The 20,639-nt window shown below is 41.1% G+C and overlaps 1 protein-coding gene and 1 non-coding gene across 6 annotated transcripts in view; one reads left to right on the top strand and one right to left on the bottom strand.

The window, feature by feature from the left end:
- LOC135105136 (uncharacterized) overlaps positions 1-20,639 on the top strand; it is a 405,375-nt gene that overhangs the window by 204,664 nt on the left and 180,072 nt on the right. The window lies entirely within an intron of this gene.
- Positions 9,767-9,839, bottom strand: Trnat-agu (transfer RNA threonine (anticodon AGU)). The gene has a single exon. It is a non-coding gene; the product is annotated as a tRNA-Thr (tRNA).

Genomic DNA, 20,639 nt, shown 5'->3' with positions numbered 1-20,639 from the left:
AAATTTGAAGATGGAAAGATAACGTTGCCTGAGAACTGTAACGAAAAGCATGAAAAAATATGGTTAATTCATACGGTTAATACGGTGACAAACAAAACCCAATGATGGAAAGAGACTAACGTAATGGAAACTATTGCATTTGCATGTTTTAGTGTGATTCATTAACTAAACATCCTTTATATATTTTTTTTACTACTCAATTTATTTTACTACTCAGAAATGTATTTATGCTGTCAGTAGGATTTAATTTATGCTCGTAGTCACCAATATGCATCGATTTATCAGGCGTGTAACATTTTCCCACCGTGTTGGTGTTGATCTTGTCCACAGTTGTTGATGTTATTGTGATTTTTAGGCCGTGCGTTTAGTCTCCTGCCATTAATCTATATTTGTTTAGCTTATTTGCATGTGTTAGTCATGCTGACGCCTTGTTTGCTTGCTGTGTTCGTGTGTCGGAATGCGTGATCATTTTGGGTGCTAATCTTCCTTGAACACGGCAGCAGGATAGGTTAGCGGAGAGCAAAGCTGGATAGTGTCACTTTCTGAGCTGCTTGTCGCCGTTTTGTTACTCTGTTGCCCGTGATAACCTGAAGGTATCTAAAATTACTTCGCCCTATATTCCGATAAATAGGAGACTGTCAATATATCTTGGAGTTTCATGATAACTAAACAGTAATGTTGACTGGCGCTAGTGGAAGCTGAGGACGCGGTGATGGGTTTTTGAGAATGATGGTTTTTGTAGATAGCTAGGGTGTGGCAAGAGTGACAATTTCCGGAGAGTGGTGGTGTGTGGAGAGTGGAGGAGGCTGAAGACGCGTCTTAAGTGGGATGACGGTTTGTAGACAGTCACGGAGGCAGTTTGTGGAAAGTGGTGGAGGCTGAGAGAGCGCTGATGGTTTGCGAAAGGGAGGTTGTTACTTGGTCTACGTTGTGTTGCCACTCCATCACCCCCCAACAAACCAAGGGTCGTACCGGGGATGGTGAGGCTAAACGTGATTTGCAGAGACTACTGACACTGACGCAAATTTAGTTTAGTCTAACAAAGGTGACGTAGTAAAATTCTTAGGATCGGTTATCAGAATAGAATAAGAAACAATGTGCTCAAGCTTGAAAAGTTAGATTTTAAAAAGACAGGAAGGAATTGGTTCTCAAATAGAGTGGTAGATGAATGGAATGCACTCAATAATCAGATTTTTAGTGCTTAGGTAGGTAGGTTTCATACAAGTACTGCCACGTGTAGGAATGATGGCGTCTCTCAGCTTCCCTTATTTTCTTATATTCCCATAGCAAGAAAAGGAAGAGAAGAGAGGGGAAAACAAGGAAGAGGAGGAGGAGGAATATGAGAAGAAAGAGTGCCTATTTTTTCAATATCAGTAGTAAGAGAATGACATGAAAACCTAGTCGATGAAAGCATGTCAGTTCGAAAACTCGTTTCTATCTTTCCTCTCGTGAGATCTGTGGAAGAAAATAACCTTTAACACCGATGATTATTTTGTGATTTGTGTGAGTAATCCGAATAAAGGTAAAGGTCACTACTGAAATGAGGAACATGGAGAGCACAAATAAGTGAACGCTATCAGATTCTTCTGTGGATGTGAATGTTTTGGGGGAAAAAAATAACATGATAAATCACTCTCGGTCACGGACTCAGTATTAAAGAAAATACTTTTTGCTTCTTTTTTTTTTCTGCGCATGTTTTTCTATTCCTCGAGGGTTTGACTGTTTTTTTTTCCACCTCCGGAAAGCTTACTCGGCTGTGACAAGAAGGAAAATAGCTGGAGTGCGGGAATGTGTGTGTGTCCGTGGCAGGGTCTATCAGTTACTGTGTCTGTTAGTCAGTGCGGGTCTCTACCTCTGTGACGGCTTGCCTGTCTGTGTGTCAGTTTGTCTTCGTACTTCGTTTCATGGAACTCGGCTTTTTTCTCTTTTTTTTTTTTTTTCGTGTGTTTTTAATTTGCAACCCTCATGTCTTTTTCGCCTGTCCCTCCCTATTGCTTCTTGTTTCCCTTTGGAAGTCCCAGTTTTTATTACTATTTTTACTTTTTTACTTTCACCATTCACTTTCGCTCCCCTTTTGATGCTCCACGGTCGTGCTTCCTTGGTCGTGTTTTCATTGCCTGGCTTTTGGCTCTTGCAAAGAAAGAAAAAACTCTCTCTCTCTCTCTCTCTCTCTCTCTCTCTCTCTCTCTCTCTCTCTCTCTCTCTCTCTCTCTCTCTCTCTCTCTCTCTCTCTCTCTCTCTCTCTCTCTCTCTCTCTCCCTTTCTGTGAATGTGTAATTTATTTCTTTATTTATTTCACTTAGTTTATATTTTTAGTTGTACTTTTGTTTGGTGCAATTTGTAAAAGTTGTGATTTCACGTTTTGTCTTTGATCAAGAGTTTGTCTCTCTCTCTCTCTCTCTCTCTCTCTCTCTCTCTCTCTCTCTCTCTCTCTCTCTCTCTCTCTCTCTCTCTCTCTCTCTCTTTTCATTTTCTCTTTTTTTTTCCAGCTTTCGTTTGGTGTTGCACGTTTCTCTTTCACTCGGTATCATTCATGTGTTTTTTGCCGTGTGTGTGTGTGTGTGTGTGTGTGTGTGTGTGGGTAGGTGGGTGGGTGCACGGCGCGTAAGTCTATCAGATCAACCTATTTTTGCTTCCATGGCTGTACCGATCATTGCACCGTCTTGCTTTTTGCTATCGGATCCATGAACTAATCCTGGGGTACATAGAAGTGTGTGTGTGTGTGTTAATCCGTTCGCGCCTGTGGGAGCGAGTGTCCAGGTTAAGGGGTGAGGTGTGTAAAGGTGGAGGCAGCCTTGTGTTTCACATCCTTGGCTGGCTTATGATGGTTGGCGGGGGAGTGTGTTGTGTTGCATACCAAAGAGTAGCGGTTCATGAGCTGCTAGTACTGCTACTACTATCACTACTGCTGCTGCTACTACTACTACTACTACTACTACTACTACTACTACTAGTACTACTACTACTACTACTACTACTACTACTGCTACTGCTACTACTACCACTACCACTACTACTACTACTATTTCTAGCACCACTGTTCTGTTACCATTACCATCACTTCACTTGGAAACTTTTCATGCAAAATCTAGGTGCACTCGTGCACGACACAGGAACAAATTAAGTGTTGCAAGACTGCGCTGTGAGGACTGCATATAGCACGTAACAAGGCTGCCACTCTCACTCCCATTGTGAGTAGGTAGCAATTGTTAGTGTTACTATGACCAGTGTTAAGATTTATAATTACTCAAACCATTACAATTACATCGTGGGTCGTCCTGTCATCATCATCCGTGTAGCTGCAACTAATTCCATAGCCAGTGTTATTCCTGTCACTATTAATCTTACCGCAACACTCTGATATAATTACTCCCGTGCACGCTGTGGGGATTGTGTGGGTTTGTCTTTATAGCAAAATGGATTATGGTACTTCCATATTTCCTGTTAATACCGCGGCGACAGCTTTGATGCAGTTGCTTTTATGTTTTGTGGGAATTTAAATGTTTATGGCAATAGTATATTAAGTGTAGTTATATGTTAATTATTACTACCGTTACTAGGAATTTAGGCAATTTATTCTTATGCGCTGTGGAAGGTCTTAGTAAGTATTATCAAAACAAACACACATTATAGTTTCATATTCCTTACTACCATTACTACCGCTGCCAGAAACAAAATCAGTCACTGTTAAGTATTACTAGAATAAATATGCGGTTATTCTTATGCATTGCGGGGAGTTTTAGTGTATATCGTCATAAGAAAAAGTACATTGTATTTCTATATTCCTTACTACTATTACTACCACCATGATAAAAAAAAAAAAAAAAAAATATATATATATATATATATATATATATATATATATATATATATATATATATATATATATATATATATATATATATATATATATATATATATATATATATATATATATATTAGCGGATCTTCTGTTAGGTATTCCTGCTGTTGCTAAAAATCTAGTGCACTTAATCTTATACATTGTGGGGAGTTGTAATATATAATGTCATAATGAAAGTCGTACTGTAACTCTAGATTCCTTGCTACCATTGCTACCGCCGCGACAAACTGGATGTATGTAATTACTCTCATACGCTAGGAGGGAACTTAATAACAAAAGCACATAATTGCAATTTCATATTCCTTGTAACTTTTACCACCGCCACGGCAAAAAATAAAAAGGATACTGCTGTAATATATAATGTCATAATGAAAGTCGTACTGTAACTCTAGATTCCTTGCTACCATTGCTACCGCCGCGACAAACTGGATGTATGTAATTACTCTCATACGCTAGGAGGGAACTTAATAACAAAAGCACATAATTGCAATTTCATATTCCTTGTAACTTTTACCACCGCCACGGCAAAAAATAAAAAGGATACTGCGTTAGTCTCAGCGTTACGATGAAGTCCACTTTTCGTCACAATTACTTGCGGGTATTACACGTTACTATGACAGGATTCAACTTAAAGCTTTCCCACCGCCGTGGAATCCCGCCAGCACACCAGGCAAGTGAGGAACACAATTGAAACGAAACTATAAAGGATGCTGTTATTTATTTATTTATTTATTTATTTATTTATTTATTTATTTTATTTTTTTGCGACTGTTGGAGGCACCACTCGACAGGAGGTGAAACTAAGAGAATATTGAAGTGTCGTCATTTCACAGTGTGGCGGTGCTGTGAGTTTAGGGACAATTGTTGGATGTTTAGCGTTGTAAATAGGCAGCTTTTGTGTGGCTAATGTGATGAGTCCCCTTTTTTTTTTTGTGAGTGTGAATAAGAGCCTGAGCGCCAGGGGAAAAAATAGTAATTACATATTTAATCGCTACTCTCTAAATAAAGCAGAGTTATGTGGAAGAGTTTTATAAACAGACAAATAAATTGTTCTGTTATGCTTAATGTAACATGCTTTTTTTTTTTTTTATGGTGTGTGAATGAGAGAATGGGGAAGGACATAAAGCAGCCTTTGAAATTGCCTCTGAATAGATCAATTGAAAAAGTAAAAGAATTTCGTAGATACCCTTTTCTTATGTGTATCGTTGCAAGTAAGGTGTTTGTATTTCTAATGTAGCGTCTCCTTTTATTTTATGTATAAATGTGATACTGGCTAAGGGCTATATAAAAAAAAAAAAAAAAAATGCCTGCTCACCCGTCGCTCACTGTAAAGAATAGCATGTATTAGAAGTAAAAAAAAAAAAAAGAAAAGTCAGTTTCATTCTAGTAGCCGTATAAACAGAACTGTCTAGATGTAACTAAAAAGCGACACGTACAGGTAGAGGAGAGGAGGTGCAGGAAGTAGAGACAGAGAATAGTAGAGAAAGTAGAGAAAACGAATAGTACGATCCCTTTAAAAAAAAAAAGCAAGAAAAGTTTAAGATTTATTGACAGTAAGAGTATCGTACTTGAATATAAGAGTATACATAATTCACGAAACGCTCATAGATATTAATGAAAAAATGAACAACCCTTAAAACACTCTGAACTATATTTGTTATATCACTTTATATATACAACATTCCTTAAACTAACCCTAAATGTATTTGAAAACCACCTTAAATATCCCAACACTCATTCCTTAACACACCTTAATTACCCTTACCATAAAGTACAGTAGCTCCAGTAGTCAATGGTTTCACTGACTAGGTTCCTCTATTAAGTGTTGGGCTCATGTGCTTACATAATGGATACTTTGTTTTTCCATTTGCACTCCGATATCTACCCGACTGCCTCTTTTTCTGATGTATGCGATCTTATCTGGAATGGCCGCTGTTGTGCGAGGCCATTGGTATGCATTACTTGCCTCCAATCACGCTCCAGTGTACGCATCGCTATTTAGATCTGAGAAAATATTCAGGCGTGATGCAAGCACTGAGATAGGGAGAGAGAGAGAGAGAGAGAGAGAGAGAGAGAGAGAGAGAGAGAGAGAGAGAGAGAGAGAGAGAGAGAGAGAGAGAGAGAGAGAGAGAGAGAGAGAGAGAGAGAGAGAGAGAGAGAGAGACGAACTTACTGATAGAAAGACAAAGACAAAGACTGATAGCCAACCAGCCAGCTAGACAGACAGGCAGAACAATAAACAGACAGACAGAGACCCAGCCTGTCAGCCAACAAGAAAGACAGACAGACAGACAGACAGACAGACACACTTAATCTGTCAGTCAGCTAGCCAGACACACACACACACACACACACACACACACACACACACACACACACACACACACAGATAGAGACAGACACAGCCGGCCAAACAACCATCCAACCAGCCAACCAGACAGACAGACAGACAGACAGACAGACAAATAAATGGTTATAACTGTATTTGCTTTTAAAAGAGACAAGACAGACATCACCTGCAGAATATACCACCCCGCTCCCCTAAACCCGAGTAATGATGATGTCAGTAGTTAGCTGGGTGGCGGTGGTGGTGCTGGTGGTGGCACTGGTGGTGGTGGTGACCAAGGTGATTCTTTAATTACTGACTGTTAATTAAAGCGACTGCAGTCTGAAAAGATAATGGCACTGGTGTGTGTGTGTGTGTGTGTGTGTGTGTGTGTGTGTGTGTGTGTGTGTGTGTGTGTGTGTGTTACGAGACAAAGCTACTTTAATCAGTATCTCTGTTCCTTTTAATGTTCGTGTAGATTAGCAATTATTCCTATCGTGAGTGACATATTTTAATGAAAGAATAATTAGGCATCAAATATTTTGCCGTCGTATCGACCGGTCAATGAAGGTAAAGTTTGGCATCACATTTTGTCTGTCCGTTCCGTTACCTGAAAGAGACGAAGCAGTTATTGCGTGGCGGAGTGCGGATGAAAGTTGCTGGTGTGGGGGAGAGAGAGAGAGAGAGAGAGAGAGAGAGAGAGAGAGAGAGAGAGAGAGAGAGAGAGAGAGAGAGAGAGAGAGAGTTGCTTCCCTTCCTTTTCTTATCTTTCCTCACCCCAAAAAAAACATGAACAAGCAAAGAAATATATATATATATATATATATATATATATATATATATATATATATATATATATATATATATATATATATATATATATATATATATATATATATATATATATATATATATATATATATATATATATATATATAATATATAAACAAATGCATACTAGAGACCCATCTTCCTCCTCCTTCTCCTCCTCCTCCTCCTCCTGACGTGTTTCGTAGAGCCCACCAATCTCCGCTGTGATCTGAGGTTAATCTTTGTAATGTGAAGGGAACGATCCTTCTCGGCTTGTTTGGCACCAATCTGCTATCCGCGGCTGCAGTATTCCTTGGATCTCTCCTGTATTTCCATTGGCAGGCAACAGTGGACGCCGCCAAGATTGCTCGTCACCGGGGAATTATGTCAAGGTTCTCCTGGTGTGCTTGGATTGGTACCGTCTCCATTTGTTCACATATATATATGCAGTGCTGGTCCTGGCGCAGCAAGAAAAAAAAATGAGTAAAATAATATAAAAGAAAAGAAAAGAGCACGGAAAAAGAGAAGTGTCAATTCCTTAGAGAGATAATACATTTTTTTTTTTTTGGGGGGGGGTTGCGCTTTAGGTTCGGTTTCTTTCTAGTGAATCTAGTCTTTCAGGGCTAAGAAGGTGCTCCTAATGAAAGACATTGACATTTGGGAACCATTACTCCGAGTAGATGCCCTTCCTACCCTCGAAGCGTGACCAGGAATTGAATCCGTGGGCTTGAGGATTTCCTCGACCCTGAAAGCGCGTGCGGTCCCACTGTACCAAGGAGATAATCCACAATGAAGTCCAAAATTTCGTTGTGAGGTGTCTTGAGACTTAGTCCTAGGCAAAGGGAAAACAGAGAAACAGGCATGGAGCCCCAGAGTTTATTAGTAAAGGGGATGGGAGACTGGGAATATTGTTTAACTCTTGTATTAGGGAGGTGGACATAATAGGCATGAAAGAAAGTACATCTTGTGCAGCATGTGACAAATAATACGATATGGACAGTGCTTTATAGCTTAAAATTCCACAACACATTTAGAAAAAGAACATGAGATAAAACATACCTACGTATACCCAGTAATTATCTCTATCCGCAAATAAATCTTTATAAGCTCTCTAAGAATAATTAAAAACGTGACAACTAATCCCTGTCTGTATATGATGAAGACAAAGGAACTGGTACACGTATCTTCACTAATTCAAAAGGTAAAGGAGTGTTGTAACATGCCGCAAGAATTAATAAACAGTACGTTGGTTACGCCAAATCTTGAGATCGACAGCTGATTTTCAGAGAGGTGAATTTCTATCGGTATGCACAAGCTGAAAAACACACAATAGATCCATCATATTAGAATCCGTAAACAGTACTATGGTATAAAAAATAATAACTGGACGAGGTAATAGAATAATAAATCAGTGCCAGATTTTAAGTTTTGTCTTAGCTACCGAGAGAGAGAGAGAGAGAGAGAGAGAGAGAGAGAGAGAGAGAGAGAGAGAGAGAGAGAGAGAGAGAGAGAGAGAGAGAGAGAGAGAGAGAGAGAGAGAGAGAGAGAGAGAGAGAGAGAGAGAGAGAGAGAGAGAGAGAGAGAGAGACCAACCGCATAACTTTACTAGGAAAAGAAATGTGTTTTAATTTTTGCCTTTGTCCCTGATCCCTTCTTAACCTCTTTTCAACACACACACACACACACACACTCTCTCTCTCTCTCTCTCTCTCTCTCTCTCTCTCTCTCTCTCTCTCTCTCTCTCTCTCTCTCTCTCTCTCTCTCTCTCTCTCTCTCCTTTTTTCTTCCATTACTTTCAATTTTGCTGCGTTAGGCCAAATCTTTCTACTTTGATGCTCTATCTTGAATACTCTGTTATAAGTTTGGTGTCTGAATTTAGTTCTCTTGCTTGCTTAGTGTCCAAGTCAGTGATATCATTCTTGTCATCTTTGCATATTAATTGATTTCAAGTGTGTGTGTGTGTGTGTGTGTGTGTGTGTGTGTGTGTGTGTGTGTGTGTGTGTGTGTGTGTGTGCGCGCGAGTTAGTGTGTGTGTGTGTATGCGTGTGTGAGTGTGTGTGTTTTTGAATACGTAATTTTTTCGTATGTTTTATTCGTAAAACATTTCCGTTATTTTTTGGAGCTCAAGATTAGGGTTCCTTTCGGCAAATAATGCTCTCCACCTTTTCAAATGAAACGATGCAATGGAGTGAGCATTCTTTATTCTCACAATTGTTGGAAAACTTTTCTTCTCGCTTATGCTTACACATTTGTTATATTTTTATAGGTTCAATGATAACTCCTGATGTCTCTTGCCTGTGTGTAAAAGGTATTATTATTACTTACTATCATCTCACGCTTCTTTCCATTACTACAAGCACTTTTTATTTTAATCCAAAGCACATAAATATATGCGTTGAGGCGTCAGTGTGTGATTTGTCAACGCAGAAAGTTTTGCTACGTCAACACCTGCACGACTTGCGCCACAGAACCAGGCTACGGAAAAGACAGCACGCAGTAGGCGGTGCTGGATACCTTCCGCTCGGCGCTTTCACAGATGGTGTATGTAGGAGGATGGTGAAGGTTACAGTTAAATGAAAAATGGTCTACAACAACGGCCCCATAGGTTGCTGCTAACACACACGCACATAGACATACTGCTCTATTATGATAATGAATCTCACACGTTAGTCCCAGAGTCCCCAAAGGAAGTCATGTTGCCAATTGGTAAGTCTATCTTCTAATTCTAATGCTGTGCTATAGTCATGAAAAAACATCACTATCATACCTGCCTTCAGGGAGGCTCGAACTCCCGGCCTCTGGTTTACTAGACCAGCGCTCTAGCCGCTGAGCTATGAAGGCACATACAAAGTAAGAAATGTCAGTGAATATTTTATGAAACTAGCACACCTTGTCTGTCTCAATTTCTCGGTGCGCAGTGAAGTATACTGAACCGAGGAGCCCCTGGAGGCTGCTGAAGTGCTTGGGAGTAGTTGTGTTTTGTTTTTGCACAACAATGACGAAACAAACATAAAACAAAAATACTTCCGGGATGAAAGTGTGTTATTTTGTTTCATCGACTCTCGAAACAAGAAAGTAAATCTGAAAATGTTGCGATGAATCCAGACTTTTGTCACACAGTTTAATCAAGCGTCCTCCACCGACACAGTATGCACGCATGTTTTAAAATTGCCAGTGGAGGAGCATAAGTTTTGGTGACTATTTATGACAAATGAGGCATCTTGTCTTATCATTTGTCTCCACAGAGGTATACTAAGTCTAGTATCGGTTTCCAGCCTAATATACAAGCGGGAAATTCTATAGAGAGAACCTTTCTCTTCTTTCCACGAGCACAGAGAAGCACTTAATGATTCCTTGATGGAGGCGATCAGAGTCGTATTAAACTTCTAATTGAAAGACGAATAGCTTGGTGGACTTACCGGCGACCCTTCCGTGGTGATTCCTGCATCAGCCTAAAATATTCGTGTTTCAGCACTTTTCAGCACAAAGAGCGTGGCGTTGAGTTACAGCAAGTGGCATCCACCAGCACAGTGGCCGTCTGCTTTCCTGCTACTGCTGCTGCTGCTGCTGGTGGTCTTGAGTGGCAGTGTGGCCTTCGCTCCTCCACTTGCGTGACAGTGTGTTTGTTTCAGTCTCACTTTCGAAGTGACCTGCTTAACAACAACGATTATGATTATAACAAGAAAACATATACTCTTAACACATGCTTCCTTCTCACTGTTCAGATTGTCTTTAATTTCTTGTTTTTCTTATAATTTTCAAGTTTCCGTTCCTCTGTTCTAATAGTTATTACATACATGCATACATGCATACCTACATACTTATCTACATACATATGAGTATGTGTTTGTTACATACACATATACATTCGTACACACACACACACACACACACACACACACACACACACACACACACACACACACACACACACACACACACACACACACACACACACACACACACACACAGAAACAGACGAATGACTAACAAACAGAACAGTTAGATAAAATAAACAGACAGACCGAAATAAAGAAACATATAGAGCAGGCACATACGTACAGTACACCTCCAAAAACAGATAGACAGTCCGTCAAGTGTATAGTACATTAATTTATATACACTCACCTGGTACACACCTATCCATAGCTTTCTACCGTTGTTCATTTACTGCATCTTCTCGCGGGCCGGAACACCCTCTGGTCATGGTCAATTAGAAGCATCAGCCAGGAATTTCACAACGTTGGCTTTCATTGCGGCAAGTTTTGACAGTGGCGGCTGCACCTTTTTTTCTAATACAAAGTGGCGCTTATATACATCTATCCTGTATTTCCTCCTTCCTATGGCTGAAGGGAGATTTTAAGACATTCATCCTCCAATTTTGATAACCCTTTCGACATTTCTTTTAGGACTAGCACCTCAATGGACCTTTTGTTCGATCTTTTTGTTGCCCTTGGCCACTGCTGTGTGTGTGTGTGTGTGTGTGTGTGTGTGTGTGTGTGTGTGTGTGTGTGTGTGTGTGTGTGTGTGTAGTACGCCTCTTGTTTTTTTTTCCTATTTTATTTATTTATTTTTTTAGAGTGGATTTAGAATCAAAGGCCATCAATGTCATGAACTAGTTTTTTTTATTTTCTTTTTACTGTTATTAATTTCTTGTGTATTTTATTCATCTATTTGTATGATTGGTTTTGCATTATTTTTTGCATTATTTTTTTATTCATTAATTGATTATATATTCACTAATGTATGAAAACTAGATTAACATTTTATTTGTATATTTACCGATTCGCCAAAGCACTTCAGAGAAACCACGACGATAAAGAGAAAAGTTTTGAATAAGAGGAAAGTAAATAACATTTCATCATCATCTTAACTGAGGCGATGACAGCAGATAATCCTCATTCTAAGAAGGTAAAGGAAGGGTTGGATTCCCTTTAACAGCAGAATAAGAAAGAAACAGAGTCACTTAAACGGAGCACAAAAAGGCAGATTATATTCTTTAGGAAGCGAAGGATAAAGAGCAACCTTCTCGTATTCTTTCTCTTTTCCTTCTCTGCCCGCTCACTCTCCTTTTACTTAGTGAATTGGCTTTAATTTCCATAGCTGTTCCTTCCATCTCCGTTAATAAAGGCAAGACGAGGCATCATTTTTCATCCAATTCCCTCTACACCCAAACTTTGGCAGGGAGAAAAAAACGAGAAAATGATCTTTCTAAAATTTCTCCACCACTTTTCACACGAGTTGCACATCTTTAAGCTAGTGTGTGTGTGTGTGTGTGTGTGTGTGTGTGTGTGTGTGTGTGTGTGTGTGTGTGTGTGTGTGTGTGTGTGTGTGCGCGCGCGCTTGTTTGTTTGTTTGTTCATATGTGCATTTCCACGCTTTGTTGTTTTATGATGTGAGATTCTCCTTTTTCACCTCTTATTTATTTTTTTTAGCTCTGTGTGTGTGTGTGTGTGTGTGTGTGTGTGTGTGTGTGTGTGTGTGTGTGTGTGTGGGTGTGTGGGTGTTGAGTGCATATCCTCGTATAAAAGTAAAATAAATAAATAAATGCATCACAAGTAGTATATGAAACCTGATGGAAAGGTTAGGCGTGTTTTTTTTTATTTATTTATTATTTTATTTTTTTTATGTTTATGTGTATATATCGACTTGTGTCTAGTGTTAATGCACATATTCATTCTTCAGTTTGTATTTTCTCTACTGTGTTTGTATTTTTCTTTATATATATATAATTTGTCAACCTACGTACGCATCCTCTTGTCTGTCCGGTTGTCTGTCTCTCTGTCTCTCAATTTATTCATGTACTAGCTAGCCATCTATTCATGTGTATGCATATGTACCTGTCCTTTCATTTCAATTTTTACATATTCATCTCAATCAAGTACTTGCGCCTACATAGGACAGTGAATTTCTGACATAACAATTTTTTTTTTCTATTTGATTTCTCTCTACATATGTATTTTTTTTTTCAGATACGCACACTGTTGAATAAATAATGTAAGTTATTCTATTTCGATATTGTTATGCTCTAATGTTCCATTCATTTCAGTGTGGAAATATCCATTTTTTTTTTCATTCCCTTCCCTCCTTCCTTTCCTCATTTTTGATGCGACGCTTTGCTTTAATCAGTCTCTCTCTCTCTCTCTCTCTCTCTCTCTCTCTCTCTCTCTCTCTCTCTCTCTCTCTCTCTCTCTCTCTCTCTCTCTCTCTCTCTCTCTCTCTCTCTCTCTCTCTCTCTCTCTCTCTCTCTCTCTCTCTCTCTCTCTCTCTCTCTCTCTCTCTCTCTCTCTCTCTCTCTCATACAGTGAATACAGTTCGTTACTTCCAACATTACTGAGCAGCAGGCTCACACAATACTCACCTTTATCAGTCGTGTTTGTGTGATCGATGGCAATGTTTTCCCGTCATTCACTCCTTTAAATGTCTTATTATATTCATCACTTATTCTCTATTCATGTTTGTTTAATACCTTGAAGTTAGAGGTTAGAAAACGATAATCTCTTGAAGTTCTTATGATTTCTGAAGTATATTTCGTGTTTTGTAAAGAAGTAAACGGAAAACTATAACAGGTTAAGTTATATATATATATATATATATATATATATATATATATATATATATATATATATATATATATATATATATATATATATATATATATATATATATATATATATATATATATATATATATAAGTCAAACTTGGAGTTCCTAGCGTAAGTAAGCGCAGGAAGAACGCGATCGTAGATTTAAGGTTCCTGTGATATTTAAGTGTATTTTTCTTATGTCCTAAAGAGTCAAGCTTTGAGTTCCCATCGTGCATTTGTTTTCCTCCCCGAATCTCTTCCTGGTCTGCCGCTTGCCAGTCTCTGCCTGCACGCCACGTCACATCACCCTCATTCGCCTCACGCGTTACGAGAAGCCGCGGTGATAAACTTTGTCGTGAGAAGCAGACGAGGGCACCCCAACTCCGGTGTCAGGTGATGCCAGCCAGCCTGCGCGATTGACGATATTGCAGGTGTGGGAGTTTGCACTGCAGATGTGTCGGGGTGCATTGCAGGTGTGTATCGAATGCATTGTAGGTGTGTGGAGGAGGGACAATGCAGCTGTATGTATGTTGGGGTGCGGTCGGGGAAGAGTCACTGTAGAAATGGTCGGGTGCACTGTGTGTGTGTGTGTGTGTGTGTGTGTGTGTGTGTGTGTAGGTGGGACAGTGTAGGTGTGTGGAGGTGGGATAGTGTAGGTGCGTGTAGGTAGGATAATGTAAGTGTGTGGAGGTCGGATAGTATAGGTGTGTGTAGGTAGGGACAGTGTAGGTATGTGTGTGTGGGTAGAACAGTGCAGGCATGTATAGGTGAGAAATGAAACAGATGTATGGAGAAAGAGCTACGCAGGTGTGTTGGGGAAGGATATGAGTAGTACACGTGTGTGATGGAGGGACTAAGCGGGTATGTGAAGGAGAAACAATTCAAGTGTGTGTGTGTGTGTGTGTGTGTGTGTGTGTGTGTGTGTGTGTGTGTGTGTGTGTGTGTGTGTGTGTGTGTGTGTGTGTGTGTGTGTGTGTGTGTGTGTACGCGCGCGCGTAAGTGTGGTGAATGGGAAAGATTTCCTGTGTGCGGCGGAGGAACACAGCGGCTCCATAATGGGTGTCGCGTCGCGGTCGTGTTGGTAAACCTCACACGCAAGACACTTCTCTTGCACACAGATATTATGAGTGTCGTTTGGGAGAAAGTTAGGAGAGGCCTTTGTCCTGCGGTGGACTCGTAATTGTTGTCAGTGGCGGAGGTGGTGGTGGTAGTGGAGGTGGATGTGGTGGTGGTGATGGTAGTATTCTGTTCCTGGTGCACTTCTGTATATGTCTACCAACTTGAACATCCCCGACTTTGTAAGCGGAGGCGTAAGGAAGGTGGACAAGTTCTCTTTCTACCAACACACACACACACACACACACACACACACACACACACACACACACACACACACACACACACACACACACACACACACACACACACACACACACACACACACACACACACACACACACACACACACACACACACACACACACGCACGCACGCACGCACGCACGCACGCACGCACGCACGCACGCACGCACGCACGCACGCACGCACGCACGCACGCACGCACGCACGCACGCACGCACGCACGCACGCACGCACGCACGCACGCACGCACGCACACACACACACACACACACACACACACACACATTTTCACTTTCAGTATCCACACTTCCATCAATTACTCAGCTCCTCAGCGCTAGTTTGTAGCCGCCACCTCGCATCAGGATATTTATTGCGAGCAAACAAGTTAGCCTCTCCAGCAGGGCGCCGCATGATCGATTACATCCATCTCTCCCTGCTATTCGTGCTGCAACATTTTTTTTTCTCATTCAAATGACGCCCCTGTTTGGAGCGCAGGATATGAATACGACAAGGTTTGAAAAGACACGTTCCTGATGCGTTCTTTCCAGACCATCGCTGCTGGAGAAAGGAAGGTCGGAGATTATGAAACACCTTGTTTTTATTCTCTGGATCATCATCGTAAGAGGAAAATAGAGAACATCCATTTCCCTCCATCATTATCCATGCTCCTTTTTCATTCGATATTTTCCTTAAAACATCCAAGAAATTTGTAGCTGGAGTGTCGACCGTGGTATTGATCGACACGGATGAAGGACGAGGGTGGGACGGGCGGGGGAGGGGGTCGAATGACGCGTTTGTGTGATGGATTTAGGAGAAATGACCATTACTGGCTCGGGCCGCCACTGGGGGAGTATGCGGGCACAGGAGGCAGGGGGAAAAGGACACGGTGTAGGTGTGCACTGAGCATTCGTCATCTGCAAACTGTATCTGGTGTGTCGCTACCATAGAGAGCCCTTTCACTAATGCTACACGAAACTTAAGAATTCTTTATCTCAAAAAAAAAAAGAAAATCATCAATTCAACAGACAAAAAATGTGCTCGCCTATACACAGTACAATAATTCTTTAAAGACTGATTAATGCTTTGAACTCGGAAAAAAAAGAAAAAAAAAACATAAAATTTCAACCCTTCATAAAAAGCAGAAGTGTTATGTCAATCTCAGGTCCCCTCGTGAGTTGATAATGAGGAGGTTGGGGTAACAAGGCCCCAACCTTTACCTTCTGTAGGGTCTTATTTACTAGGCCTAACTGGTGGTAAGGCCAGAAGGATGCGAGTGGTGTGTATGTTGCTCTTTCATTGGATATGTTAGATCCTCTCACATTCAGGTTTCTACTTGTCTGTCAGTCTGTATATATTGGTCTCTATCTGTTCATCAGTCTGTACTATCTGTATTTTCATTTATTATCTGTTTTCTCCATCTTTGTATTTGTCTGCCCATCTATCTGTCTATCTATATGCTTGTTTCTATACCAATCTTTCTATCTATTTATCAATATTGAGGTTTTGTAACTATTGACAGGTTGATTAACGAGAGAGAGAGAGAGAGAGAGAGAGAGAGAGAGAGAGAGAGAGAGAGAGAGAGAGAGAGAGAGAGAGAGAGAGAGAGAGAGAGAGAGAGAGAGAGAGAACCATTACACTTGACCTAACTGAAATGCATTAACAAGAAACTTACACAAACACGTTCGTAAGTTTCTTCTCAACACCACCTTCTTTTAATCGCATCCTCGTTATCGTTAAAACCAAAAAGATGAAGAAAAAAGAAAAAAAATCACCCTTGGGTCTTTTTGCCCTCTTCGTTAGGACATACCCTATTCATCCAATTCCTGGACTTTCTTCTTAGCCCTGGGCGGCAGCGGCAGTGGCGGGATCTTTCCTCTACCTTGGATGGAGTGAGGCTCATACCTGGCCAAGCCGCCCGACTCTGTCAATGCCGGACCATTAGTCTTGCTGAGGCCGCGGCCGAAACTCCTCCATTGACGAGTTTATATGCTAATGGCTTGGCCCGAGTCTCTGAGATAATGAGCGCTTTTATGTCCCTGGTCTCGTCTACTTCCGTTCCTTACGTCCTTTAAAGGTGGTTTTTTTTTTCCATGATTTCTATAATATATATGAATTTCCTTCCCTTCCCTCGCTCGTGGAAGAAAAAGGGAAAGGAGTGCTCAAGTACTACCTTCGATAATTATAGTACTTCCCTCAGATTTCTTTTCTCTTTCCCTCGTTCGGTTCTCAATTGAATGATGTGGGTTTTAGGATTTTTTCCACCTCGTGCTATGGTGTTCTGTTTAGCATCGTAGTACTGGCGAAGGTTCTGGGTCAGACTATGGAGCTTGCTAAGACTGTTGTGTTTAGTAATGACCAGGCTAGTGTCTCTATGCATGGCTGTACACACACACACACACACACACACACACACACACACACACACACACACACACACACACACACACACACACACACACACACACACACACACACACACACACACACACACACACACACACACACACATGAGAGAGAGAGAAAAAAAGTCCACAATTTATTTATCTGTGCTCTCAAAAACTTTACTAGAATTCATCCACTTCACCATTACTGTAAGTTACGTTACCTTTCAGCGTTTAGCCTTGCTTTCCTTTTCTCTCCTTTTCTCTCTTTTCCTCTCCTCACCTCTCCTTTCCTCTCATTTTCTTTTTTTCTTTCCTTTCCTTTTTCATTTAATTTCCTAGCCTTTCTTCCTCTTTCTCTCCTTTCCTTTCTTTTCCTCTCCTTGCCTCTCCTTTCCTTTCCTTCCCTTTCTTTCCTCTTTTCCTTTCCTATACTTTTCTTTCCCTTACTTTCCTTTTCGCTTCTTTCCTTTCCTTTTATTTCCTTCTCTTTTCCTTTTCCTCTTCCTTCCTTTCCTTTATTTTTCTCTTCTCTCCTCTCCTGTTCTCTCCTCTCCTCTCCTCCATTATCAACATTAGCTGCAAGATGTTCTGCAAAGAGGATTTATGCATTCTTTCTTATCCTGCTTAAAAAAGATTTGCGGATTTAAGTCTATTTGTGGAAAGTCTCTGAAAAGGAGTCAAGTTTGAGCCTCTGTAATTCATTTTACAGTACGATTTAACGTGTGAAATCTTGGTCTCCAGACTTCCAGCCAGCTTGTGCCGGGAGTATTTCAGTCAGTTTTGATATTCCGTCCACGAACAGATTTTCTCTCCCAAGAGGCGTTTGCTGAATGCTTCCTCTTCCTTCCCTCGCCTCTTCTGCAAGTTGTTCCGCGAGAGATGAAGTTAGTTTGGCCGCGCTCAAGAACACCTGCGCTTGTTTTGCATAACGTAATCGCTGCCAAGGGGAGAACCAAATGCAGGAGTGTATGAAAGGAGGAATTAGCTTGCCGCCTTGTATAGCCACAAGAGTAAAGATACGCTTAAGCTGTCGACAAACTGCATTTTGGGACACACACACACACACACACACACACACACACACACACACACACACACACACACACACACACACACACACACAAGAAGAGTACTACACTGAAATAGCTGAAGGAAAGACTGATTAAAATATAGGTTTTGAAACAGAACCACACGAACACAACTCAGGGCCTATTTGCTACACACACACACACACACACACACACACACACACACACACACACACTCGTTAACCCAGCAGCAGCGCCTTAACTCCCCTATACAACACCTCTGGTCCCCGCTATCTAGACGTAATGACCTCTTGTTTAGGGTAATGGGTCGCCTACACCAATCTCCCTCCTGTATTAGTTGATAGTCTCCATAGACCACAAGCGCCGCCTATAATCTCCTGTCGTCAGCCAGTAATGGCCCGTACTTCTGCTAATGACACTCGCGTTGTTCCTTGGCCCTCCGTGTTCTGGGGTTCCGTGCTCGTGTCCTCATTGGTGTGTGTGTGTGTGTGTGTGTGTGTGTGTGTGTGTGTTTGATAGGGTTGTGAATTCATGTTTGGTTGTATGAATATTACAATGTCCTATTTGTTTGATTATAGTAATTAGTTAATGCGATAATTATTGGTGCAACCACTTTTACAAATACCACTTTTACTGCTGCTGCTGGTGCTACCGCTGCCGCTTCTACTACTACTACTACTACTACTACTACTACTACTACTACTACTACTACTACTACTACTACTGTTAATATCAACACATGAAAATGAAACCAACAACCTTGCCCCTTCCTTATCTTTTGACGCTGAAAATATCTACAGGTATAAGTCGATGCCTGGATAAACTGAAGAATAATCATACTAAGTGCTCCCCGTGTCGGTGTCAATAACAAATGTTTAATGACCTTTCAAGGCGGAGGTGTTTTTCTTACCTTCAGGCTAGTCGGGCGGTGCACGCATATACTCCTTCCCTTAGTTGGTGTTTTTATATATTACCATCTGCTTCAAAGTGTTTTCATTGTCAAAGGAAGGCAGATTTTGATATGGGAAAGCAAGGTTGTCTCTCATTGGTAGGCTTAGCGTGTCCTGGTGAGGGTATGGGAGGGACGAGGAGCCTACGTTACCTGCGGTTCCGCCTGCTCGATGTGCTGGTACTGACCCTCATCCACGCCACCTGCTCCAGCCTGCTGCGTGTGCCATCCAGGTGAATGATGGTAGGGATCACACACACACACACACACACACACACACACACACACACACACACACACACACACACACACACACACACACACACACACACACACACACACACACACACACACACACACACACACACACACACATACACGACTGCTTTTACCCTTGGAAACGCCTTTTCTCACGGGAATGTCAAGGTGACTCGTCATTTAGTCTCGGCACACTGTGCAGCGGCCTTGTGTCTCTCAGGCGTGAATGAACGAAACAGGAATGTGTCTCGGTGAAGAGATTTTGTTTCCCAGTGGGAAAATTTGCTGCGCCTGAAACAATTTTCTGTTAACTGCAATCTGTTCTTCAAAATATATCTAATAAGCCTAAAATAGTAGATAAATAATGGGCCTTTGCGAGTTGCACACATCGTTTTTAACGTAATTACACAAAACTTTGTTTTGCAATTAAAGTAAATCACGTTACGTCGATTTAATTAGTCCGTGTAATGAACATGATTGCAATGCATTGAACTTGCTCATCAAAACAGGGTGAAAATGTATATAGAAAACATGTATGTGGAGGACATTGCAGGTTAATGTAATGACTGAACGAGTGGAGCCAATAATGATAATTACTACATTCATCATTCATGATAAAATTAACATTCATGATGGAACGAGACTGTATTGCATTGGTGATGAATGCATGGCGTGCCATGCCGTGAAGCTGCTCGGTGAGGCCAATCAGCGAGGCACACAGGGCAGCTCGCGGCGCCGCCCGCCAGGTGGAGCCACGCCGCTGCTGGAACCCACACCACCGCCGAGGCCCAGGCCCTGAGTGGCTACGCGGTGCACCAATCACAGGCTTCCTCCAAAAATACATACCGCAACTGTGAAAAAGAGCTGATATGCGAATGCATAAAAAGGAGGAACAGTAAAAATATACTGAAAGATCCCATTCTTTCACAGGGAAATCATTTTATTGGCAATTCTGATACGAGGCTCATGTCCGAAACTCGCCGAAATTAAGGAATTATTGCACAAAAGTTACTTAGATCTCGTATAAAACTAATTCAAAGGAAATAAATACA

The sequence above is a fragment of the Scylla paramamosain genome, chromosome 1 (genome assembly GCF_035594125.1).
Source record: "Scylla paramamosain isolate STU-SP2022 chromosome 1, ASM3559412v1, whole genome shotgun sequence".
Classification (NCBI taxonomy): domain Eukaryota; kingdom Metazoa; phylum Arthropoda; class Malacostraca; order Decapoda; family Portunidae; genus Scylla; species Scylla paramamosain.
This window is presented reverse-complemented; position numbering and strand designations above follow the sequence as displayed.